This window comes from Ursus americanus, chromosome X (genome assembly GCF_024610735.1).
Source record: "Ursus americanus isolate L20-20 chromosome X, mUrsAme1.1.p, whole genome shotgun sequence".
NCBI lineage: Eukaryota > Metazoa > Chordata > Mammalia > Carnivora > Ursidae > Ursus > Ursus americanus.
In genome coordinates, this window is record NC_142164.1 from 45,285,740 (window position 1) to 45,299,728 (window position 13,989).

The 13,989-nt window shown below is 40.3% G+C and overlaps 1 pseudogene; it reads left to right on the top strand.

Annotated features, from left to right (window-relative positions):
• LOC148106905 (NADH dehydrogenase [ubiquinone] 1 beta subcomplex subunit 2, mitochondrial pseudogene) lies at positions 1-924 on the top strand (annotated as a pseudogene).
• Positions 925-13,989: the final 13,065 nt, after the last annotated feature.

Sequence of the window (13,989 nt, forward strand, 5' to 3'; positions counted from 1 at the left end):
ATGTCAGCTCTGATGCTGCTGGCATCTTTCATTCACGTTGGAGGCCATTTCTTGAGAGGCGGCTCCCCAGCAGTTGGAGGTGGTGGACTCCATCACGCTGGGGGTGGTGCGCATATCGAGCTGTGGTATACCCAGTTTCTCCAGCTGAACAGGTCCCAGCAGACCCCAGCAGGTTTTGGATTCCCTGGCATTTTTGGCATGACTTGGATGCTGTGCTGGGTCACTTTCCATATCCAGATCCTTCCCAGTGGACCGATGAAGAACTAGGTATCTTTTCTGATAATGAAGACCGAAAGTGTAGACTGAACACTTTACAAGAGCCAGGTGAGAATTTCAAGAAATTACAGACTTCATATCATACATGAAAGCTGTACATTAAAGTGTTTTGTTTAACAGTGAGGGGCAAACAAGAATCCTGATACTGTTTGCCCAGTATTTCACCCAATAATTTTTCTTTAATTTCTTCATTTTGGTAGAATTAAAACTATTTAAAACTGTTGATTTAGGCCTTCAACTCACAGCACAAAGTATTTTATATGGCTTATTCTTTCTTTTTAAAAAAGTTTTTTAAAAAGATTTTATTTATTTGAGAGAGAGAGAGTGAGAGAGAGCATGAGCGCGCACAGGGGAGGAGCAGACTTCCCACTCAGTAGAAAGTCCGATGTGGGGCTTGATCTCGGGAGCCTGAGATCATGACCTGGGCTGAAGGCAGCCACTTAACTGACTGAGCCACCCAGGTGCCTCTATATGGCTTATTCTCATGCCCATTTATAGGAACAAAAATGGGCTCCTCAAGAGATAAATTTGCATACTAGAGATGTAAATGATTGTTTGCTCTACTTATGCCATACTTATACTCTAGTCTTTTCATATCCTCCTCCTGTTTCAGTGGCCATGTCCTGCACTAATAGTCACATTAACTGATTGGATGATAACATAACCGAAGGATAGACAATCCCATCCAATAGAATGGCCGGCGACCACACACATCTGGCCTGTAGCATAAGAAAGGCTCAGCCAATCAAATTCTATTCTCAGGAACACTGGTGAGAGAACAGAGACAGTGTAGAGGTGAGAGGGAAAGTAATCCGTAGAAATAACAGAGAAAATACACCTGAAAATAGGCCCTCTTTATTCTTGCAGTACTTTGAGTTGGTTTCTGTTCTTTGAATTACAAGGGTGAGACAATAAGCAATAATGAAGGAAAAAACACTGCAGCCTAGAGGGATAAATGAATAGTAGACGATGAAGTCAGTGGCTTCCACATAAATAGAACATTAAAGCCACTCCTTTCATCCGTCCTGCTACACTGTGACCTCATTGAAGGAAAAGACTATGTCTCATTCATCTCTGACTTCCTCATACCTTGTGTATGACAAGTATTCAATAAATACCAAATATAAAATTCAATTTTCTATGATGAATGAAAACCATCAAAATTGGATAGCATAGTTTGGTTGATCACAGTCTTTTCATCACCGAGGACTTCTTTCCTTATATTTTGCTCTATAGACCTTATAGTTTGAAAAATATTGTCTAACCTGCATTAAGTAATAATGATTTTTTAAAAATTTTTATTTAGTGGCTCAGTCGGTTAACTGTCTGCCTTCGGCTCAGGTCATGATCTCAGCGTCTTGGATCAAGCCCTGCTTCACCCTGTCCAGTGGGGAGTCTGCTTCTCCCCTGCCCCTGCTCATGCTTTTTCTCCATCTCTTTCTCTAATAAATAAATGAAATCTTAAAAAAATAAAGAATAAAAATAAAAAGTTTTTTTTTATTTTGGAAAGAAAGCACAAGAGAGCATACAAGTGCATGCATGCGGGGGGAAGGGCAAGGGGGAGAGAGAGAGAATCTCAAGCAGACTCCCTGCTGAGCACAGAGCCCAACACGGGTGTGATCTCACGACCCTGAGTTCATGACCTGAGCCAAAATCAAGAGTTGGAGGCTTGACCAACTGAGCTACCTAGGCACCCCAAAAAATAATTTTTTTTAAAGATTTTATTTATTCATTTGACACAGAGAGAGACAGCCAGCGAGAGAGGGAACACAAGCAGGGGGAGCGGGAGAGGAAGAAGCAGGCTCCCAGCGTAGGAGCCTGATGTGGGGCTCGATCCCAGAACGCTGGGACCATGCCCTGAGCTGAAGGCAGACGCTTAACGACTGAGCCACCCAGGCGCCCCCCCAAAATAATTTTTTATAAGGTGGCCACAAACTTCATTAACTTTCACATTGTAACATCCAAAGGATATCCAGATTAGATATTAGAATTTTAAAAAATTGAGCTAGGTTCTTGGATACAAAATAAATATATTGGTTAAATCCTATATAAATGACAGATAAAGATGAAGTCTAAAACATCATTCAAATTGTCAGGCAATTATAAATATAAATTTTTAGGAATAAATATACAGAAAAATATGCAAGAATTCTATGGTTAAATAATAATACTTCATAAAGAGACGTTTTAAAATACCAAAATGCTGTGTCCCAGCCTTAGGGTTTAAGTTACCTCGGTTCACATTCCGTCCCAGAGCAGATGTGCGTGCTCACCCTCACTACCCTTATAGACATCTATGGATTATAGGTGTCAAGAATGGAATGGTCCGTGGGGCACCTGGGTGGCTCAGTCAGGTAAGTGTCTGCCTTCGGCTCAGGTCATGATCCTGGGGTCCTAGGATCCAGCTCCGCATCGGGCTCCCTGCTCAGTGGGGTCTGCCTCTCCCTCTCCCTCTGCCTCTGTGCTCGCTCACACTCTCTCTCTCAAATAAATAAATAAATAGATAAAAATCTTAAAAAAAAAAAAAGAACCGAAGGGTCCAGGATTTTACCTTACTTACAGGCTAATAAGTAAGACGGCATGTGTCATGGATGCTGGCAAAGACCGGAGACTCTGGATCAGAGACATTGGACTTTATCACCCATGGTATAGCAAGTAGCATGAGCTTCGTGTTGGTTTGTGTGGGTTCCCCATGCCTCTCAAGTCCCACAGAGGAGGTGTGAACAGGTTAGGGTAGGGCCAGGCAGATGCAATGCATGGAATGGGTTTGCTTTGTGGCCAAGGAACACTCAGCTTGGGGGATTCGCTGATTTATAGCAAAGCAGAAGCAAGCCCACTTTTTGTCTGTGGGGAGGTGTTACCTCATTTCTCAAGGCTGCTTGCTGCAAATATAAGTCTGAGAAATGGCTTGGGCAAAGAGCAGGTTGGGGCTTGCATCCTTGGCATATCCAGCCAGATTTGTAGGAGCATAAGAGATTCTTGGAGGAGGAGCTCCAACAAGTGGTGTTTGTGGGTACTGTGGGGACATAGCTACCAGGAATAGGTGGTTGGTGACAGGGAAAAATCTTTTTTTTCTTTTTTTTCACTTGAGGTATAATTGACATATAACATTTGTTTCAGGTGTACATGTGGTGATTTGATACTTGTATACACTGTGAAACGATGGTGGAGACTGGTTATGGCTGTATAGTGTTGTGAATATACCATGTGCCACAAAGTTGTACATTTTAAAATGGTTAAAATGGAGAATTTTAGGTTGTGTGCATTCTACCACAATTTAAAAAAAATCTCACTGAAGTCCAGGCATTGCTCCCTCCCACAGGGTAGTCGGCTGGTAAAGCATTGGGCAGAATGGAATCATGTTCCCGTGCATGTGCAGACTGGAAGACCAATGGGCACAGGTTCTAGGTGCAGGTTTTGCCTTTTGGGGTGGCTCTTAGCGCACTTGATTAGCTATAGGTGGGGGGACAGCTTTCTAGGCTTGAGCCCCAGAGCACCCAGACCACTTTCCCTAACGTATCCAGCAGTTCTCTTCCTTGTCTCCCCCCGCTGCAAATCCTCCCTGCGTTTCAAGATGCCTCCTCTCTATCCCAAACCCAGTTCTATTTTCTTTTCTTTTTTTAAATATTTTATTTGTTTATTTGAGAGAGAGAGACAGAGATAGCGACAGAGATAGCAAGAGCTGGGAGGAGAGGGAGAAGCAGACTCCTTGCCAGCAGGGAACCCAATGTGGGGCTCCATCCCAGGGCCTGGGATTGTGACCTGACCTGAAGGCCCCCAGTTCTGTTTTCTTTACCAAGAAAATCAAGGTTTCCTTTCTGATATAACCCATGGTGAAGAGCCTGAAACCAGAGTCTCAATTTTTAACACTCAAAAACCCTTTTCCTGGCAGCAAGAAAAGCTCAGTTTTCAAAATTTAGGTAGTCTCATCTTGTGCTCTCTGGAAGGGAGGGCAAATATTTGCACCCTGTTTTGGGAGAGTTCCTTTACCCCCAGAATGAGCTAAATATTTCTAATACAACAAAGGAAAACATTTTTTTAAAGCAGTTACCTTTCCTTATTAGAAAGACCAGTCATTTATATCGTGCTTTGCTTGCAACCAAAATAGTTCTAACTCATTCCCCTCATAGCACATGTTATGTTAATAACAGGAACTATAGACTCTCAACCTTGAGCTCTGAAAACTTGAGGCTTTATCTTCTTGGGCTGAGTAGGAAGTTCAGAGCCACAGAATACAGTCACAGAAAAGTCATTTCTTGCCATCTGTATTAGTTTCCTATTGCTGCAAGCTTGGTGGCTTATCCTTTTGGATGTTAGAAATCTGCAGTGGGTCTCACTAAGCTAAAATCAAGGTATTGTCAGGGCTGCATTCCTTTATGTAGGTTCTAGGGGAGAACCCATTTCCTTCCTTTTCCAGCTTCTTGAGGCTGCCTACGTTCCTCGGCTCTTGGCCCCTTTCCTCCTTCTTCGAAGCCTGCAACAGAGGATCATGTTCTCATATTATATCATTCTGACCTATTCTGCCTCCTTCCACTTTTAAGGGTCCTTGTGATTACATCAGGCTCATCTGCATAATCCAGGATAACCTCCCTGTTTTAAGGTCAGCTGATCAGCATCCTTAATTCCACCTGCAAACTTAATTCCCCTTTGCTATATAAGGTGACATATTCACAGGTTCCAGGGATCAGGATGTGGACATCTTTGGGAGGCCATTATACTGCCTACCATGCCATCACTTGACAAGTATTTCTTGAGCACCTATGAATAGAAAGCATGAGAGACTATGGACTCTGAGAAACAAACTGAGGGCTTCAGAGGGGAGGGGGGTGGGGGAATGGGATAGACTGGTGATGGGTAGTAAGGAGGGCACGTATTGCATGGTGCACTGGGTGTTATACGCAACTAATGAATCATCGAACTTTACATCAAAAACCAGGGTTGTACTGTATGGTGACTAACATAATAAAAAAACATTAAAATAAAAAAAATTTACAAGCTGATTCTAAAGTGGTCTATGGTCAACTAATCTTCGACAAAGCAGGAAAGAATATCCAATGGAAAATAGACAGTCTCTTCAATAAATGGTGTTGGGAAAATTGGACAGCCACATGCAGAAGAATGAAACTGGATCATTCTCTTACACAATACACAAAGATAAACTCAAAATGGTTGAAAGACCTCAATGTGAGACAAGAATCCATTCAAATCTTAGAGGAGAACATAGGCAGTAACCTCTTCAACATTGGCCACAGCAGTTTCTTTCAAGACATGTCTCTAAAGGCAAGGGAAACAAAAGCAAAAATGAACTTTTGGGACTTCATCAAGATAAAAAGCTTTTGCACAGCAAAGGAAGCAGTCAACAAAACTAAGAGGCAACCCATAGAATGGGAAAAGATCATTGCAAATGACATTACAGACAAAGGGCTGGTATCCAAGATCTATAAAGAATTTCTCAAACTCAACACCCAAAAAACAAATAATCAAGTCAAGAAATGGGCAGAAGTTGTGGTCCATATATACAATGGAATATTACTCAGCTATCAGAAAGAACGAGTTCTCAACATTTGCTGCAACATGGATGGCACTGGAGGAGATAATGCTAAGTGAAATAAGTCAAGCAGAGAAAGACAATTATCATATGATTTCTCTCATCTATGGAACATAAGAACTAGGAAGATCGGTAGGGGAAGAAAGGGATAAAGAAAGGGGGGTAATCAGAAGGGGGAATGAAGCATGAGAGACTATGGACTCTGAGAAACAAACTGAGGGCTTCGGGGGGGGTGGGGGAATGGGATAGGCTGGTGATGGGTAGTAAGGAGGGCACGTATTGCATGGTGCACTGGGTGTTATAAGCAACTAATGAATCATCGAACTTTACATCAGAAACCAGGGATGTACTGTATGGTGACTAACATAATATAATAAAAAAACATAAAAAAAAAGAAAGCTTTCTGCTCTGCCATAGGGGGCCGTCTGGATGAGACAGGATTTATTCAGACAAAGGTAAATAACAGTAGAAGGTTTCACAGACTGCAGGAGCCCTAAGAAGACAAGAGGAACTCCTATGAAAATTAGAAGAGGGTGTGGTGTGATTGTTGATGTGTTCAGAGAAGGCTTCCTGGAAGAGGCAGAACTTGCCCAGTCAGTCTTAAAGGAAGTTTGACTATTGTTCTGACAATATTGAAACACTGAACTGAGTTCATGGAATCGAACAGGTCTTACCTACTGTTTAATTAAACAAGGAGGCCATTAGACTGAGGTGGCTCTAATGCTTTGGTGGCCTATATAAACAAACTAAAACCTCTGCCTGTAAAAGCCTCAAGGTAAAGAAATAGAAACCTAGGGGTGCCTGGGTGGCTCAGTCTTTAAGCGTCTGCCTTTGGCTCAGGACGTGATCCTGGGTTCCTGGGATTGAGCCCCGCATTGGGCTCCCCCCTCTGCTGGGAAGCCTGCTTCTTCCTCCCCCACTCCCCCTCCTTGTGTTCCCTCTCTCGCTGGCTGTCTCTTTCTCTGTCAAATAAATAAATAAAATCTTAAAAAAAAAAGAAATAGAAACCTAATGACAACCAATCCCAAACAGCCAACTAGGCTTTAAGCTATAGTCAATCAAATAATTTCCTTTCTTTGCTTCTGTACCTTCTCTACGGGAGTTATTCCCCTTGCTCCTACTGGGGGAGGGCTCCTAACCACTTCTGGTTTGGTGCTGCCTGATTAGAATTGATCTTTGTTCACATAAACTGTCAATATTTTTAATATGCCTCAGTTTATCTTTCAAAAATACACAGTTTTGAGTGCAGCTTTCCAATGTAATAGTTGTAAAATGAAAGCACTCACTGCTATTTAACGTGATGTCTCTGTAACACTTCTCAGTTTAAAAAGCACTGTCATATCTTAATCTCAGGAAACAAGCTGAGGGTTGCTGGAGTGGAGGGTGTGGGAGGGACGGGGTGGCTGGGTGATGGACATTGGCGAGGGTATGTGCTATGGTGAGCGCTGTGAATTGTGTAAGACTGATGAATCACAAACCCGTACTCCTGAAACGAATAATACATTATATGTTAATAAAACAAAATAAATTTTTTAAAAAAGCAGTCATAAGCTCATTTGATGCTCACCACAGCCCTGTGAGGGATGTAGGGAGGGCAGGGAACCACATGAACCTTGCCATCATTGAGTCCCCAAGCCCCTTTCCAGGACTAGTCTTCTCCCCATGTTCCTTCTTCTTTGTAGCCACAGGGATACCCCTGTTTTCTCTCCTTTTGGTAGCAGTCTCTCTAAGCCTAAATGCAGAATGAGACACAGTTTCTCTACCTCCCCCACATCCTAGCTGCCACTGAAGCCAAGCGTACAGGCTCATTTAATTTTAAGGTTTATCTGCTAACTACTCTGGAGAAACAGGGGATAAAGCTAATAGATACAAGGGAATGGCAAACGTTCCATAATCTTACAAAGTTTATATAATGTTGGCCTCAAATTAATAATTTCTGCTTCCTTTTTCAGTGATAAAAGAAAGTATCATTGGGTTCAGGCCCTCTGCTTATATTTTCTCAGGGATCATAGCAGCAAGCAACTAAAGAGTGCATTGTTATAATTGCTTTACATATTTTAACTCATTTAATTCTTACAACAACCCATTTTATGGATGAGTGAGCTGAGGCAGACTTCAAATCCTGGTAGACTGGCTCTGAAATCTGTGTTTCTAGCCACTATGCCACACCAGGTCACTGCCTCTTCCCTAACCACCTCACCTTCTGTCTGTTAATATAAACTACTACTTGGAGATTTTTGCCGTGAGGAGCCTACACACTAAGTTACAGATGAAGAAACTGAGGCTGAGAAAAGTGAGACTTTTCTAAGGCAACACTGATATTGAGTGGGAGCTGGGAGTTCAATTCAGCTTCATCACTCCATGACTTCAATAGAGGTCGCTTTGTGAGGTCTGGTTGTGATCCAACACAGGGAAAAGAACTTAAAAGAATAATAAATAATAAAATAATGCATTTTAAACAATACCACATTATCATTATGGGATGTTTTATTTTTAGACACTGTGATCAAGGCCAGATTAATACCTTTAGAGGCTCTAAGTTCTAAAAAAGAGAAGGCTGTCTTTCCCAAACCATCCTCTATGGATTCAAATTAAAAACAATTAATAATAATTACAGTTATAAACGGTATATTAAATACAAATACCATGTTTTTTTTATCATGACTGCTTAAATTCTTCTTTTTGAAAACGAACAATCAAATTCTCTTTTCTTCAAGATTTTTATTCTTTTAGGTCCTCTCTACACCCAAAATTTGAGCTCACAACCCCGAGATCAAGAGTCATGTGCTCTTCCAACTGAGCCAGCCAGGCACCCCCCAACAATCAAAGTCTTAGAAGGATTCTTGAAAGCTTTTTTCTGGGTGTCCTAAGCACATTTTTTCAACTGTTAAGTAGTTCAGTACTGACCGTTACTGTTACATATTAATTCCTGGAAAAGGTGTATAAAAGTTACAGTTGTAAACATAAGTTTGGGACAATGACAGAGGCGTGATCAGGAAGAAGACAGAGCAAGCAAGTCAGGGAGGGGCTCTGTGTTTGCAATTTACAAACATCTACCTAGGATGGGTGGAATCAACTGTCTATAGGAAATCTTTCTAAAAGACTACAGCCTATAGTGTACCTGTGGATAAGTTACTGATGGCATTTAAGTACTCCCTAGAGGTCTCCAGGAAGTAGCCCACCCCAAACTTGTCAATCTATAAACCTGGGAAATGCAAACATTAAGACAGTCTGGTAAAACAGAAGGGAGGGGAGGTATTATAAGGTCTACAGCCAAAAGAAGGAAAGCAATTCTTGGAGAATTTACGAAAAAAGGGGAGGTTGATGGTAAGAATTTTTTTAGTGTGTCCAGGATTGCCCAAGAAAGAGGAGCCTCAGATTTGGGGCATGAATATTTTATTTGGATTAATATAATCCTATTTTGAAAGGGCCCAACTGATCCTGCTGCTGTAGTTTGATAATAATATTCCATTAAGATCATCAGACTCTCTTTGCCCAGATTCCATGCCCACCGATTTATCAACTGACTTCTTAGTACTCTGATATTGGAAACAGGGGCCCCTTACCACAGACACAAGGCTCCATTCAGTGTGGCATGTATAATCCTTTAGATAATACATAAATTGTCATCTAGATTATAAATCATTCTCTTATGAATCACGGGATCTCAACATTTGAGCACACTTCAAAGACATTTAATTAACCATCCATCTGGTACTGAAATCCCCCCTATAAAATAGCTGGCAAGGAGTCATTCCTTTTTCCTTAAGCATCTCAAATAACAGGAAATTTGTTACCTCTTCACTTCTCTGAACACCTGTGTTAGAAAATTTTGCTTTGTATCGAACAAAAATGTATTACTACTTTAGAGCCTTCAGTCTTAGGTTGACCTCTTGGGACCACATACAAAACAAACTAAATCTCAAGAAAAAAAAAAAGAAGAAAGAAAGAAAGAAAGAAAGAAAGAAAGAAAGAAAAGGAAAGAAAGAAAGAAAACCCCCACACAAAAAGATACCCAAACGTAGATAAGCTCATGTTCTGGACAAACCTCTTTTCCAGGCCAAATTCCCTAAATCCTTTAACACCTCCTAATATAAGATGGTTTCAAATCATTACAACATCCTGGTTACTCTCCTAAGGGCAGGCTTTAGTTTCTCTTTTAAGGTGTGGTCTTGGGCATGGTCAAGTGCTTTTGTAATATTTGCAAAAGTAAGATATTTTTATCCCACATGGTTAAGATGATGGTCTCTTTCTACTCCTCCTTCCCCTCTGTCATACTTTCCCTCATGTCAAGCCACACTGGAGTGGCCATGAGTATTTCTGGATAGAGCTAAGTGGAAGTTGTGTTGGTGGTATATTTAGTTTGGGTTTAAGAGAATATATATAGTGTGGTTCACTGATACTTTCATATATAGTTAACTGATTGCTAGCTTAGTGTAGGAATGGCTTCCAGGAATACCCTTACCACCCACTGTACTAATTTCACGGAGCATTGTGACTCTAAGTTGCAGGCATGTTAGAAAGCTAATGAAAGTGTTGTTTTTATGAGTTTTGTGATAGTGAAGAGATTTTTCAGCTTTTTAAAATATAAAATGTGCTATGCATTGAACTGTACCCTTACAATGAGGAAATTTTATGGTATGTAAATTTTATCTCAATAAAGCTGTTAAAAATGTGCTATGATTTCTTTTCTTATTTTAAATATTCACTTTTGTGCCTAAAGTAAAATAAGAACATATAGCCAGGTATCTGCAAAAAGTTATACCAAACATAATGCTTAAGGGTGAAATGTTGGGGCACCTGGGTGTCTCAGCTGGTTAAACATCTGCCTTTGGCTCAGGTCATAATCCCAGCATCCTGGGATCGAATCCCACATCAGGCTCCCTGCTCAGGGGGAGTCTGTGTCTCCCTCTCCCTCTGCCTCTTCCCACTGGTTGTGCTCTTCCTCACTCTCTCTCTCTCAAATAAATAAAATTTCAAAAAAAAAGGGTGAAATGTTAAAAGAATCCCCTTTGAGGGGCGCCTGGGTGGCGCAGCGGTTAGGCGTCTGCCTTCGGCTCAGGGCGTGATCCCGGCGTTATAGGATCGAGCCCCACATCAGGCTCCTCCGCTATGAGCCTGCTTCTTCCTCTCCAACTCCCCCTGCTTGTGTTCCTTCTCTCGCTGGCTGTCTATCTCTGTCAAATAAATAAATAAAATCTTTAAAAAAAAAAAAAGAAAGAATTCCCTTTGAGACTGAGAATTAGAAGATCACTAATATTATCGTTGCTCAACATAGTATTGGAAGTTCCAGTGAGTGCAGCAAGCAAAAAAAGAAGAAGAAGAAGAAGAAGAAGAAGAAGAAGAAGAAGAAGAAGAAGAAGAAGAAAGAAAGAAAGAAAGAAAGAAAGAAAGAAAGAAAGAAAGAAAGAAAGAAAGAAAGAAAGAAAGAAAGAAAAGATATAAGAATCAGGAAGGTAGAAATAAAATTGTTATTATACCAAAAGTATAACTTAGTTTATAAAAATCTAAAACATTAAATACAAAAATATTAGAATTAATAAGTAAGTTTGGCAACATTGCTGGGTATAAAAATCAACATGTAAAAATAAGTTGCCCATTTATGTAATAGCCACAATTAAAAATGAAAAAGGTGTAATTTACAATCCTATAAAAAATAAAAAGTACTGAGTAACAAATGTAACAAAGGAGGCGCAAGGGGAAGTTGAATCCAAAATTTACATAAAAGTGCAAAAGGTCAAGAGTAGCCAAAACATTCTTAAAGAACAAGGCGGGGAAACTTGCCTTATCAAATGTCAAGATTTATTATAAAACCATAGGAATTAGGGCTGAGGCATGGCGTAAACTGAAGGGTTCAAGAATAAACCCACCTGTATATAGAACTGACATTTTAGATCAGTGAAGAAAGTGGACTTTTCAAAAATGGTGCTTGCACAATTCGTTTTCCATATGGAAAAATAGTAAATTGGGCCCCTACCTCACACCATACTTAAAAACATCAACTCCAGATGGAGTCAAAACAAATGGGAGAGGCAAAAATAGAAAACCTTCAGAAGAAAATGTAAAAGAATATCTTAATGATCTCTGGGTATTAAAAGATTTCTAAAAGAAGACACAAATATGTATAAATTACAAAAGAAAAAACTGATAAATCGGAGTACATGAAAATTAAGAACTTCTATTTATCAGGAAACACTACTGAGAGGATTATAAGACAAACCATAAATGTAACCAGTCAAGGATTAGTATCAGATTCTAAAGAGTACTCAACTCTATAAACATAGAAAAGTAAAATAATAGAAATATAGGTCAAAAACTAAAAGAGTCACTTCTCAAAAGAGAAAATTCAAAGGGTCAATAGTTGAGTTAAAAGATGCTCAACTTCCGGGGCACCTGGGTGGCTCAGTCGGTAAAGTGTCTGCCTTTGGCTCTGGTCATGATCCCAGGGTCCTGAGATGGAGTCCTGTCTCAGGCTGCCTGCAGCTCCCCTTGCTTGTGCTTACTCTCCCTGTCAAATAAATAAATAAATAAATAAATAAATAAATAAATAAAATATTTATTTAAAAAAAGTTGCTCAACCTCATTAGTAATCAGGGAAATGAAAATTAAAATCACAACAAAGTAGTATTTTATAGTCACTAGAATCATAAAAATAAAAAAGCCTAATAATAAAAGTCTAATAAAAAAATACCAAGTGTTGATAAGCATGTGGAGGAAGTGGAATGTTCATCCATGGCTCATTGGATTAGACACTCATGTGAGCACTTTGGAGAAAGGCTTGGCTTTACGTAGTAAGGTTGAACATGTGCAAATCCCCGGACCCAGGAATTTCACTCTAGGGTGTATACTCTAGAGTAACTGTAGCCTATATATATCATTTTATCAACATTGTTCTATCATCATCCAACACAATATTGAGTGAAAGAAGCAAATCCCATGAGCATATATACATACAAACAACTAGGTTCCATTTATTAAAAAGTTCAAAAACAGGAAAAATTAAACAATACAGTATGTTAGGGATGCATTCAATTAGTAAACCTATGAAGAAAAACACGGCAATAATGACCCTGAATTTTAAGGTAGTCATTATATCTGATGGGGGAGGGAGAGAGGAATAAGGGAGTTGTAATCAGGGAGGGACACACAGAGGGTTTTAAGATGCTGGAAATAAATATTCTATTTTTTAAAAAAACCTGGGTAGTGAGTACATAAATATTCACTCCTTAAAATTATTCTTGAAAGTACATATATGTGTTTTATGTACACTTTTGTGTATGATATATTTCACCATTTTAGAAAAGGAAAAAAAGATCAGTGCCCAGAACTGAACACACAACTCCAGCTAATTCGAACTAGAAAACCACCACCTATTTCGAGTATTCTGTCTCTGTTTTTTAAAAAAGATTTATTTATTTATTTATTTATTTATTTATTTATTTATTTATTTTGAGAGAGAGAGAGAGAGAGAGAGCAAGCACGCTCATGGGCACGCACAGGGGGAGGAGCAGAGGGAGAGAGAATCCTCAAGCACACTCCCGCTGAGTGCCCAGCCTGAGGCAGCCTCTATTCCAGGACCCTGAGATCACGACCTGAGCCGAAATCAGGAGTTGGGCGCTTAACTGACTGAGCCACCCAGGTGCCCCTCTGTCTCTGTTTTTTTTGAACTGAGGTGTACCTTTACATCTCCTAAATTTTCTTTTATTTCTTTAGCCATTTTTTTCCCTTGTCCTCCCAGCCAGTCAAGCTCTCCCCAGAGCCAGACCATCCTCCAGCAGAACATATAGGGCAACATTTCGGAGCTAGCTGGGCTGAGGTCCAAATCGCAGTGGGCAGCTGTGGCAGCTCTTGGGAAAGCCCACCTTACTGCTTAACGTGCTTGCTTCCTGCCCTGCTTCTCCTGAGGTCATCTGTTTACAACCCCAGACTTTAGCGAGAAACGTTCGCAGATGTCTTACCAAGGAAAGCAATGCCTCACGTTAGGTCGTGTTTATAAGATGATGAGAGAGTATTCTCACTCAAGAAGATTGCTATTTCCTGAAGGGATAAAACCCTACCAGGGAAAACCCCTGTGGTTGTCATAGGTAGGGCTGGTCTCCTCAAGCTGATAACAAGAGTTCCGTCCAGAGAAGGAAGGCAGAATGCAAGCACTTCATTCCTTGAAG